At 41.1% G+C, this 12,350-nt stretch overlaps 1 protein-coding gene across 7 annotated transcripts in view; it reads left to right on the top strand.

Moving 5' to 3' along the window:
- Positions 1–12,350, top strand: part of LYPD6 (LY6/PLAUR domain containing 6) — a 109,839-nt gene that overhangs the window by 12,903 nt on the left and 84,586 nt on the right. For 2 of the 7 annotated variants that reach the window (XM_082397255.1, XM_082397259.1), the window contains exons 2-3: positions 905–1,004; positions 7,796–7,875. The exons of 2 other annotated variants lie outside the window; for them this stretch is intronic. The gene's annotated coding sequence lies outside the window, so the exon portion shown is untranslated. The remainder of the gene's footprint in view (positions 1–904; positions 1,005–7,795; positions 7,876–12,350) is intronic. 3 more of the 7 variants (XM_082397254.1, XM_082397257.1, XM_082397256.1) reach the window with 2 other exon arrangements.

Raw genomic sequence — 12,350 nt, 5'->3', positions numbered from 1 at the left:
CGAGACTGTCATGTATTGAGATGGGAAGGCTGAGGAGGAACAGGTTTGGAAGGGGATTCGATCAGCTTTGGACACCTTACATTTGAAATGCCTATCAGGCTTCTACATGGAGACAGGGAGTCAGTGGTTGAGGGTGTGACTATGAGTTCAGGGGAGAGATCTGGGCTGAAGATATAACTGGGGGACTTCACTATGTCTGCAAAAGCCACGAAACGGGAGCTGATCCATAAGCGTGAGGAGATCAGATTGGCCTGTCAGAGCAGAGTGAACACAAGTAAATGGCAGTTGTAGGATCCTTTATTTTTTGCTACAGCTGTTTGAGAGGAGTTAGGAATGTGTGGGCCAGAAGAGATGAAACAGCTTTCATGGAGAGTGTGAGAATAGAACTGGTCCTTGCAGATGGATAATATTTGGAGGGGTAGAAATAACGAGGGGAGGACATTTGGTTAAAAGGTACGAGAATTAAACACAGCACAGCCCCTTAGCAGGAAGGTAGTAAGGGAAAACATACCAAGATCATTTTCTCGCTCGCGGAAGGGGTGGGACTTTAGTCTCTGTTCAGTCTATTTCCCAGGATCATGATACGCAAATGATAGAGTTTTGAGTCCCATTAAAATCTTGAGTATTTCCCAACACTTGAGCAACAGCTTCTCCCCCTTATCCTTGCAGCTGGTGCTGCCTTATATTTTGTAGTAACTTGAAACTGACATGTGGGGAATTTTAAGTACATCTCTTACCAAAACAGATGTTTCACAGACTTTATAGACTATCGGGAGGTCAGCTCGTCTTTCAGAAAGCAGCTTGGAATTTGAATTTAGTTCCTCTCATAATTTTATATTCTCCAAAGTCACTGTGTGGGAAATTTAAAATTTATTAGCAACTTTCTCTTGTTCTTGGATCTTAGAGAGATGGCAGTTTCAGTAAACCTGAAAAAATTGTATGCTGTGTTACCTAGAGGCAGATTATTGAACAACTTCACTTGCCTGGTGATAAATCTAAGGCATGTAAGTATTTAACGCTTTCATTGGAATTTTGGAGTCATATTTTATAAAGGAAAAAAAAGCCTTCTTTTTTGATGCAAAATGATAATTAAAACAAAAGCGAACTTCATAAAATAATACAAAGGATGCCAACTTCAGAACAAATGATTAGAAAAATTTTGCCTCTTGTTCCCTCTCCCTCTACTTTTTACTAGAATCTAGATGAGGATCAAGTCTCATTTTTATTCTGGGTAAAAGTTTCTCATGGAGTTGGGAAAGCTGAGGACTTCAGCAGAACTCCCTGAAGTAAGAGCAAGTTGTGTATTTCTTTGTTCATTTTAGTTAAAGAATGCCTTTAAAACAATGTCTTGTTAGTGGTTTGGCATAACCTTGTGTGACGTTTCTGTATCCCCACTTTTTCTTTGGGTTTCAGGGAGGTACAGAGCACAGCTCCAGCAGGCTGTGACAGTTTATGAAGCCCCCTAGGTGTTGGCTGGAGAGCAGCATCAGTGAGCAGCCCAGTGGACCCTCAAGCACTGTCCAGTAGAATGTTCTAGTCTCTCTCGTGGTGACAAATATTCTGTGTCTGCACTGGCCAATATGGAAGCATTAGCCACATGTGGCTACTGAGTTACTGAAATGTGGCTGGTGCAGCTGAGAAACTGAATTTTAAATTTTATTTAATTTTAATTTACTTAAATTTAAGTGGCCACATGTGGCTAGTGTCTGCTGACTTGGACAGCACAGCCAAGCTGACAGCTGGTCTTGGGCTTGCTGGAGCGTGGAGTGGGCAGGTACTCACGCTGTCCTTGCTGGGTCCTCTCCACCACCCTGGTGAGTGTCCACAAGCATATCTTTCTCATCTACACACAGTCCCCAGAGTTGCTTCTAGTGACTGGAGACAGGACAGGACTTTGTGAAATACCTCCTCCTTGTCCTTCCCGGGAGTGGGGAGAAGGAATATAAAAAGGCAGAGTGATGTTGGAAGAGATGAGATCACTGTTATGGTCTTAAAGACCTTTGATATTAAAAAGTATATTAAGAATAGCCTATGAAAATCATTGAATATTTTATAACTGATTATGAAAGAGAATTATCCTGGGGAGTAGATTTTAGAGGTAACACTGTGAGATAATCATCTCACTAGTGTTTTGAAAGTAGGGATTCTGTGAGTGACCCACTTTCTTTCCTTGAGGAGGGTTGCTCATTTATGAGTGCTCTTAAGGTTTTTTTTTCATTTTTTATTTAAAAATTTTTTTTCAGTGTAGGAAATCATTTTAATAATTCTTCTTTTATTAATATTATACCTTTGTGAATAAGACTTACAGAATATATATTTTTTAACTTATTTCTTTTTAAAAAATTTTTATTGGAATATTGTTGATTTAAAATGTTGTGTTAGTTTCTGCTGTACAGCAAAGTGAATCAGTTATACATATACATATATCCACTCTTTTTAAGATTCTATTCTCATACAGATCATTACAGAGTACTGAGTAGCGTTCCCTGTGCTATACAGTAGGTCCTTATTAGTTATCTATTTTATATATAGTAGTGTGTATATGTCAATCCCAATCTCCCAATTTATCCCTCCCCCCTCTTCCCCTCTGGTAACCATAAGTTTGTTTTCTATATCTGTAACTCTATTTCTGTTTTGTAAATAAGTTCATTTGTACCATTTTTTTTAGATTCCACATAGAGCAATACATACACCATTGGTATTTATGCGAAAACACATAGCAGGCCTTCAATAATCCACTCTTGAATAACACCATTGGTATCAAATACCGTTGATAAATACCAATGGTGTGTGTATTGCTCTGGGTGGGGATTATTAAGGAGAGGGATACAGAGCACAGGATGTTAAAATGACTAAGGTAGGGCCACTGTAGGGCAAGAAGAAGGGTAGAGTATGTGACCAGGACCCCAGTGGGCCCAGCCTCCGAACTCTCAGTTGGCATGTTGGTGTTATGAAGTGTAGTGCATTAAAATTATACTCCTGGGTCCCGATGGGCAGTAGATGTGAGAGAGGAAAGAAGGCTTTTGCCTCTCAATGATCAGTTTTCACCTCGGAAGAATTCCACATACTAGCAGTCTTACCGCTGCAGTGAGGAGCCGTCCCAGTTGAATTTGTGGAGAAAGGTTTTCAAAAAGATTTGTTGATTGATATTTCTGTGGTTATTCTGTTACTCTCTCTCTTAAAACCAAATGGAGCCTATGTGCCAGGGACTATGCTTCACTTGCCATCTAAATGATGAGGAAAAAAATGTGTACACAGGGACTTCCCTGGTGGCACAGTGGTTAAGAATCTGCCTGCCAACACAGGGGACACGGGTTCGAACCCTGGTCTAGGAAGATCCCACATGCCGCGGAGCAGCTAAGCCCATGCGCTACAACTACTGAGCCTGCACTCTAGAACCCGTGAGCCACAACTACTGAAGCCCACGTGCCTAGAGCCTGTGCTCCACAACAAGAGAAGCCACCACAATGAGAAGCCCGTGCACCTCAACTAAAGCCTGCACGCAGCAACAAAGACCCAATGCAGCCAAAAATAAATAAATAATTAATTTTAAAAAAATGTGTACACAGATGAAGAAAACTAACAATAAAACACACTGTGAGATAGATCCCCAATGCGTGGTCAGACAGTGAATGCGTATCCCCCCGCACTTGTCCTCAAAGACATAAAGGGCCATCGGGTGGAAGAGGTACGACACTTACCCTCCGGGGCTCCAGAAGGCAAAACTGGTGGTTATTTTCTAATTAAATAAATGGTTTCTGAAGGCCTGTTTGTGCAGAGCTCTCTGGTGAGGGAGAATGATTTAGGGCAGGAAGGCTTAGCAGAAGATGAAGATGTGACAGTGGCTGCCAGCTGTGGGGAGATTCATTTCAGTCAAGAGAAAGCTTCAGGAAATAGAAGAGGCGGCTATGAGGGGATTAGCCCCCTTCGCTGGAGGTGTCCCCAAAGAGACTTCCTGGACATTGAATGGAAAAGAGGGGACTCGTGCTTGTAGAGCAGGGGTCAGCAAACTACTGACCTCGAGCCAAATCCTCTCCCTGCCTCTTTTTATAAATAAAGTTTTATCAGAACCCAGCCATGCCGGTTTAAGCGTGCAAGGCTGCTTTCACACTGCAATGGTAGAGGTGAGTAGTGACAAGACCACACGACCTACAAAGCCTAAATTATTTACTCTCTGCCCCTGTATGGAAAACGTTTGAGGGCCCTAAAGAGGATCAGATGCAGTGATACGTAAAATCCTTCCTAATTCTCCGAATGTAAGGGATTCAGACAAGAAACAAGCCTGTGGGAAGTGTGGAGAAGGGTTCCTGTGAGAGACGGACCTTGAAGGAAATTCTTTCTGGTCCTGGCAGAGAAGGCCATTCCATATGACCACTTGGGCAGATCTCCAGGGGAGTAAGTCAGTGTACCTGGGATGCTGCCAACAGACTCATTCCAACATCCACCCATTCATTTGTTCGTTCATTCATTCATTCATTCATTCTTTTTGCCTCTAGCACGTTGTTGGCTGGTGTAGACAGTAATCTAAACCATTTCTCTGCTTGCTCTTGGTAAAGTAAGCACAAACTCTGGCATGAGCTCTTGGCATTTTGATAAGAACTTTGCCAGTATGGAAATGCTCATTAAGTTCAATGTTTATAATCGAGTTTTATGGAGTTATTTTATTTTAAGTATCATAGTCTCACCTAGACATAACTTAGAATTTATTCACATGTTTGGCTTAATTGTAGGATATAAGAAATGGTTGTTCCAAAATGGAAACCTCACTGTATTGGCAGGAGATGCAGCTTGTGGTGTTAAAGATAGGATGCACATTACTATTCATGCCTTTTTAATTGATAAGCCTTTAAGGCTTCTGGAAGCCTTTAAAAGTTGTTTTGTCAACATTAGACCAGCTGCTGTGTAATTATGGTAGCTCTTCTTGCAGTTAAAATCTTTTAGTAACGTGTTCAATCTGCCGATGCCAAAGTGCTTTGAACCTGTGATATATACTATAGAGAACTTTTGTTTTTACTTACAGATGGTTGTGCCGTTTTCTGGGCAACTCTGTAGAATTCTCACAGAAATTTTAAAGATGAATTACTTCAAATGGGAGGCAAATGAATTTGAATATCAGGTTACCCCTCCCCCTATAAAAATTGTTCATATGTGACTTGAGTTTTGAACTTGACTCATAACAACCTAAATACGCTCATTAAAAAGAAAAATCTGCCCCTTGAAACGTTTTAAAGGCTCTTTTCACTGACTCTCCAGCTTGTAAATCAAAACTTTCTGGCACCAGGCAGATGATGGTAAAAGCAGTGGAGCTTGTGACAAAGATCGTTGCTCAAGGAGGAACCAGGCGCGGTGGTTCTGCCCTCTGTGCAGGGGACTGAAGCTTCACTCAGAAAACCAAATGCGACTTTAGCAGTATGTTTTGCTATTTTTTTTTTAATTTATTATTTATTTATTTATTTATTTATTTATGGCTGTGTTGGGTCTTCGTTTCTGTGCGAGGGCTTTCTCTAGTTGTGACAAGCGGGGGCCACTCTTCATCGTGGTGCGCGGGCCTCTCACTGTCGCGGCCTCTCTTGTTGCGGAGCACAGACTCCAGACGCGCAGGCTCAGTAGTTGTGGCTCACGGGCCTAGTTGCTCCGCGGCATGTGGGATCTTCCCGGACCAGGGCTTGAACCCGTGTCCCCTACATTGGCAGGCAGATTCTCAACCACTGCGCCACCAGGGAAGCCCCCTGCTATTTTTAAAAGCAGTTCTATCCTGAAGTCTGGCACAAGAAGGTATAACTAGGTAGGGACTGGTGTCAGAAAGATGCAAACAGAAGACCCTGTGCTTCTTTCCTCCTGGTCCCCTGTCCTCCCCACATGCTTTGTGCACCATATCTATGGACAGATCACACTGGTGCTTAAGGCAGGTAAGAGGTGGGGTGGTGATGCTGGTGGCCATGGAGGTTGCTCCTGTTAGCTCAGGCCATTTAGGTCACTTCTCCCCTATGGCATTTTAAGAGAATAAGGCAAAGCCTTTTAAAATAGAGGCACAGAGCGTCAGCACCTGGAGGAACAAGAGACTTAGATGGGGCCACAGCTGGCTCTCTCTGGCCCCTTGGTCCCCTGTGTGTTAAGGAATGCATCTATGTTGGTGGAAAGCTGTGAAGTGAGTCCCTCAACCACTGTGCTCACCCTTCCTCTCCCCTTTGTGGTACAAGGGGTCTGGGAGAGAAATTGACCCTTTACTGTATGAAAAAGCCAGTCTGTCTCAAGTTTAAATAGATGTTCAGGAGTGTTAATAATTTGCAAAATCTGGAGAAGAAGCTCTCCTGGACAGTATTGGCTGTTATAATGGTAGAGTCTGCTAAAAACTGTCTCTTCCGCTCACTCACTCAGGAAGTGAAGACTTGTTTGCCTTGGGAGCTCTTGAGCCCTGAGAACTGACAGATTTGGGAGGTTTGAGGACCCATGGACAGTTAGGCGTAGGGTATTTGTGTGTTTTGAAGTAGCTGTTGAGACACTGTTCTGAAGAGAACTAGAATTTGTTTAATTAAAAGTTGCCTAAATTAATTATATTTTTCCTGTGGGACAAAACTCATTCCTGGTAAATGGCTTCATCTTTTCAAAGTAATACTGAATGTTAACTCAGAGTGTTTTTAATATTTCAGGCTGGTAGAATAGGCTACCCAGATGTGACCAAGAAAACTAGCCTGAGTCTCAGTGTTCTGTCTCTAAATATCAAGACTTGTTAATATCATTATGCATTTTTTTGTGACATTACTTTTTGCTAAGGTACATAGTTTACATTGATATGATAGGAATTAAATCTGCCTTCAAGTGTCTATTCTAATTGCTTGCATGAGACCTGGTCTTCTAATCAATCTTATCACATCAACATGTTCTATGCTTTCACCTATAATGCCTATCACGTTAGCATTTTATATGCTTTCTCAAAGTCTTGCATATAGTTTTAGAAAATTATAAACTTTTGAAATTTCTCTGAGGGCTGCAAAATTGTTCTTGTTACTCCTGCACAGTAATCTCACATTATCTCTTGATTGCACTGAATCAGGGAGAGCAGATGTTGGCTTTAACTTCTGGTGCTAAGACATAATAGGCATAAACCTACATGCATATATATATGTACATATATACATACACATGAGTAATCAGTTCCCAAAGAACCCCACAATCAGCAAGACAAAGGACTTGTGCACGCTCAGATGGCTGTGGAGTTGTGGAGATCTTTCCTTCTCAAGCTGCTCATCCCTCTAAGTCTCCTATTATAGTCAAAGATACTCAGGCATAAAATCTTTTTATTATTTTTATCAAGTATTTAGATTCTTGTTTACAAGCAGCAAAAACCAACTCAAATTAATTTAGGAAAATTTAATTTTCAAGGATTAGCTCGTATGTGGAGGAGAATGGATCTTTTTCTTACCCCTAACTTACTCTTTTTAGACTCTATAATGATTCGCCTCTGCACTCTGGGTCTGTGTGCTTGAGTAAGAGTACATTTTTATGTTGTTGGACTCGGCCACCCCTCCCTTACATGAATAAATGGAGAATAATTGAAGGAAGAGTCAGACAATGAAACTGCTGGTAGACCAAGGCTATAGCTGGGTCTCACCAGCAGGAACTTGAATGTATCCAATACTCTCTCCCCATTTCTTGATTTCTCTCACCTCGTTGGTTTCATTCTTTCTTACTGCAGCCCAGGTCTAGAGAAGGTGACCGCAAATGCTCCTGAGATATACGCATCTCGTATTTTATGCCACTGTGTGGGACTGACTCATGCTTTCTCTGTTCCCAGAATCAATAATCCTGAAGAATAGAGCTGATTGGCCCAGCCTGGGACAGATGTCAACTTAGACCAATCAGCTGTGGCTGCGGGTAGGACCACACTGTACAATACTTGTCATTGGGCTCCTTTCCCATGTATTGGTAAAAGGAGAATCAATGAAGCTTGAAACATATGAGATGTTTTCCTTGCCCACATGTGGGCACATCACCTTTTTCTTACCAACCATGACTACTGGCCTCTTCCAGATGCCTACTTTTTCCCGTCACTTCTACTTTGCCTGCCATTGCTTTTCATGGTTTGGTGAAGAACCTGGGACAAGACATAGTGTGGACAGAAGGAGAGTTCCTGGGTTAGTGATTTAGAGCAGGTCTCTTCTGGTCTTTTCCCTTGAGCCCCAGTGATACTCCTCTTCCTTTTCAGAATGCAGAGAGAAGTGGCAGCTTGGGAGAAGGCAGATAAAAAGGTCAAATAATGAAGCTCACAGTCTGCTTTTGGCCCGGGAGATAATGCCCTTTTCTAAAGGCTAAATGTTTTCTCAGGATGAATAGATCAGTCATGAGTCCAAAATTTCATGACTACCTTAGGAGATATTTGATTCTTTATGTATGTATAACATATGTATAATAGTTGGAGAAAATGTACTTTGGGTTTTGACTTATTTCCTAATTTGTTTTCATTACCCAAATTCATTTGCACATATTTTTTAGGCTAAGAAAGTTTTCCAAACCCATTTAACGTGTAACTTTTCAAAAATTTACTGGGATCCTCTGTGTGTTCATTTAAATAGAAGTCATTCTTTTATTCCCCCAAGTTAATGGTGCTAACTCACTTACGTTCTGCTTCTGACAGCCATTTGGCAATAATACATCCCCAAAGGAATTGCAGTTGATTTCTAAATCTTGTGTTTTCAGTTACTGCCTAGTTATCCCACCCTGATGGGCATTTAACCATTGAATTAGCTTTTTCTCCTACTGAAGAGAGCTTTATGAGCTTTAACTTCAAGTGCCTATATCACAGTCTGATGTTTGCATCATAATTGACACTGAGTAAGCAATTTTTGCTGGAAAAGGCCTTATCTCCTAAGATTGAGGGAGGATTTAGACACATCTCCCTGACACTCTTTTTCAGGGTTCATTTGAGTGTGCTTCGGGGTGGCTCTGTAGGCGAACACATTAATAACAATCTCACCCAGCACATGTTAACATGCTTATTGCTTTATTTCTGCCATCAGTGGTGATCATATTCCCTGAGAGCTGTTTCTCAGGGCTTGTTGACTGATATGGCCATAAATATATCCCTGAAGGGTAAAGCTGTAGCTGTTTCATCACACATGGAACAAAAATAAATGTCCCACTGTTTTAGTATTACAAATTATAAACCTATTGCGGCATGAAATTTAAGATGGTGATAGTTTAATTTCTACTCTTTTTTTTTTGACATAATGGCAGAATAAATAGAATTTAAAAATTTTAATCAAATAAGTTTTGCTGACCGTATTGTGTGCGTGGTTCATTCTTTGCCCCTTAAGTCATGGAATATTTTATATTTCAAAACCAGCACTACCTTTGGACCTTCTTACCTTTAATTGTTGATAGTAAATAAACAAAAATTGTTCTCTGGGCCTATAAATGGATTTTGAGGAAAAGAATATATCTTTGCCTTAGAGAGACCGAATAATGGGCTTGATGTTTCTTCTATCACCATGTTCATTCATTCAGTCAACAGATACCAGTCGGGTACCTGTCTGTTCTACCTCTGGAAACTTAAAACTAGGGAGATATGGATATATAAGAAACTTCCAATAAAGAGTTATAGACGTCATGATAGAAGGTGCCATGGGACACAAAGGAGGGAGCAGTCAGTTGAGATCAGGGAAGGCTTAACTAGAAAATGGCAGCTGAAGGGGGCCATCTGCCCTGGGGAGGACAAGAAGGAAGAAGGAAGACTGTGAACTGAAACACAGGCATAAAGCAGAAAGCAGCATGGTCAACTGAAGGAGGTCATGTATTTGAATAAGATTAGGATGAAGGGCATGTGTAGCTAGATGTGGGACACAAAAAAGGTAAGATAGAGGGCTAACCAGATATAACCAGTATATATATATTTTTTATATATTTTATGTATATATAAAATATATGTATCTTAGTTGGACACACACGTGTATACATATATACACATACACACATGTACGTGCATACATGCATATACATGTATACACATATGTAGGAACGTGTGTATATCCAATTATGGAATATTGATTTTATTTTAGGTATTAGTATTTTTCAGTCTTTTGTTATCTGTTCCTAAACTTAAGAGGAGTATAAATATTCCTGTCATTCTACCTGGGGAAGTATAAGAATCTTGGGAGGTAGTGGAAAAGGGTAGTTTCATAATTTGAAAAACCCACAAGATGACTGTGCAAAGTCCCTACGTCCACCCCGCTGAGAATTACAGCTAAACTCAGTGCAAGCCACTGAAGAGTTTTACATGGGGGCTTATAGTGTCTTTTAATATTCGTAACCTCATTAGAGTACTATCTCAATTTACTATTCTTTAAATAAAAGACTTTAAAAATTAGTTGCTTGCCTCCTCCATCTCTAGGCTCTCATAATCCCCCATGTCAATTTTCAGTATCCAATAAGAGAATTCATTTGTTCTCCTGTTGGCACAAACACATTTTAAAGACTAATAGGAAAGGAGTATTTTGGGGACAGAATATAAAAATGAAGTTGGAACAGAAAATAGAAGCTATTATTTGTAGCTTCCCATCTTTGATTTTCAAGGCATCTTCTAGTTAAGACTTCCCTGATCTGAGCTGACCACTCCCTCCTTTGTGTCTCACTGCACCTTCTATCATGATGTCATGCAGGTTATTTCTGGACCCCTACTGGGGGTGTCCAGGCCAAGTGGGAGAACCAGTGGGGGAGAGTATGGCAGGCACAGTGCCTGGTGCACAGTAGGCATGCAATGGTCGTTAGTGCCCTTATCTTCCCCTTTCAAGCTCTAGCCTTTTTTTTTGAAAATCCGGACCCATCAGAGTCTCTTTTAGCTAATGTCGAGGGTGACTGACAGAAGTGGTTGAAACTGAGAAGAAAATAATGACTCAGATGTTAGACCCGCATAAGTTAGAGTAAGAAGGGAATTTAATGATTATCTAATACCCCCACCTCTCACTTCACTGACGGGGAAACCAAGGTCCTGAGAGTTGGAGAGACTTATCCAAAGTCACAAAGCTAATAAATATGGGGAAAGGACCAGAGCCCAGGTCCTCTGACTCCAAATATCGGATCTTTCCAGTCTTTCAGACACATTGATGTCATTTCTGCATGCTTTCCCTTTTCGCTAAAAAAAGTTAGTCCCCATAAAGGTTCAAATCAGTTTATCTGAAACATATGCTCCATGAACTGCCCCCTCTTTTTCTGTTTGTTTGTTTGGTCATTTAGTGACATCAACATCCACCAGCTGCCTGAGCTAGTCATTTCAGCATCACTTTCGTCTCCCTCTTGTATTCACTTGGTCCTGTTGATTTCACTTTGGAAATATGTCTCAAATCCATCTTTGCTTTCATTTCCTGTATTCCTTCCTTGATTAAGTCTTTCTTCTTTTCTTCTTTGGACAATTGAAATGACTTGTAAGTTGGGTCTGTCTTCTGCAATTCACTATCCTCACTGCCTGCAGAGTGTTCTTTGTAAAACACACAAATGAATGATAGGTTCAACAGCTTTCAAGGCCTTTTCATTCTGTAAAGTCCCTCTCCCTTGCTGTGGCCCTTTATGATATGGCCTTAATGTCCCTCTTCAACATGATCTTCTGTGGTTTTTCTCCTCCTTTTGTCTCCCAGGCTTTAATCACACCAGCCTGTTCAATATTCCCAACTTTTTAATGCACTTTCCCGGGATGCCCTTTACCGCAAGTTTAAGCAAATATCAATGCCCAGTTCTATGCATGCATCACTCTCTTCATGAGGCCCTCTCTTCCTTTCTTGGTTGAGATACATGGATCCATTTTCTGTTACCCCAGAGCACTTTGTTTATACTTCTCCAATAGCCCTGAGTGGTGTCTGATGTGCACTAGAATTTGTTTTCTTTTTTAAAAATATGTCTGTTTTATTCAATAGTCTGTGAACTCCTTGAGCCCAGCAGTTGTATCAGATTCATTCTTGTATCCCTGACATCTGTGGTAGACTAAATAGTGGTCCCTCCAAAATGTCCACGTCCTAATCCCTGGAACCTGTGAGTGTTACCTTACATGGCAAAAGGGATTTTGTAGATGTGATTAAGCTAAGGATCCTGAGATGAAGTGATTATCCTGGTGGGTCCACTGTAATCATGGGTCATTATTAGAAGGAAGCAGATGGCTCGGGGCAGAGAATGTGACGTGATGAGGGAAGAGGGGGAGAGAGGAGATAATCAGTAGAAGCAGAAGTTGGAATGATGTGCTTTGAAGATGGAAGAAGGGGCCACCAGCCAAGGAATGCCGGTGGCCCCTAGAAGCTAGAAAAAGCAAGGAAATAGAATCTCCCTTAGAGCCTCCAGAAAGAACGCAGCTCTGCTGACACTTGATT

The sequence above is a fragment of the Balaenoptera borealis genome (genome assembly GCF_965194805.1).
Source record: "Balaenoptera borealis genome assembly, chromosome: 6".
Taxonomy (NCBI): domain Eukaryota; kingdom Metazoa; phylum Chordata; class Mammalia; order Artiodactyla; family Balaenopteridae; genus Balaenoptera; species Balaenoptera borealis.
This window is presented reverse-complemented; position numbering and strand designations above follow the sequence as displayed.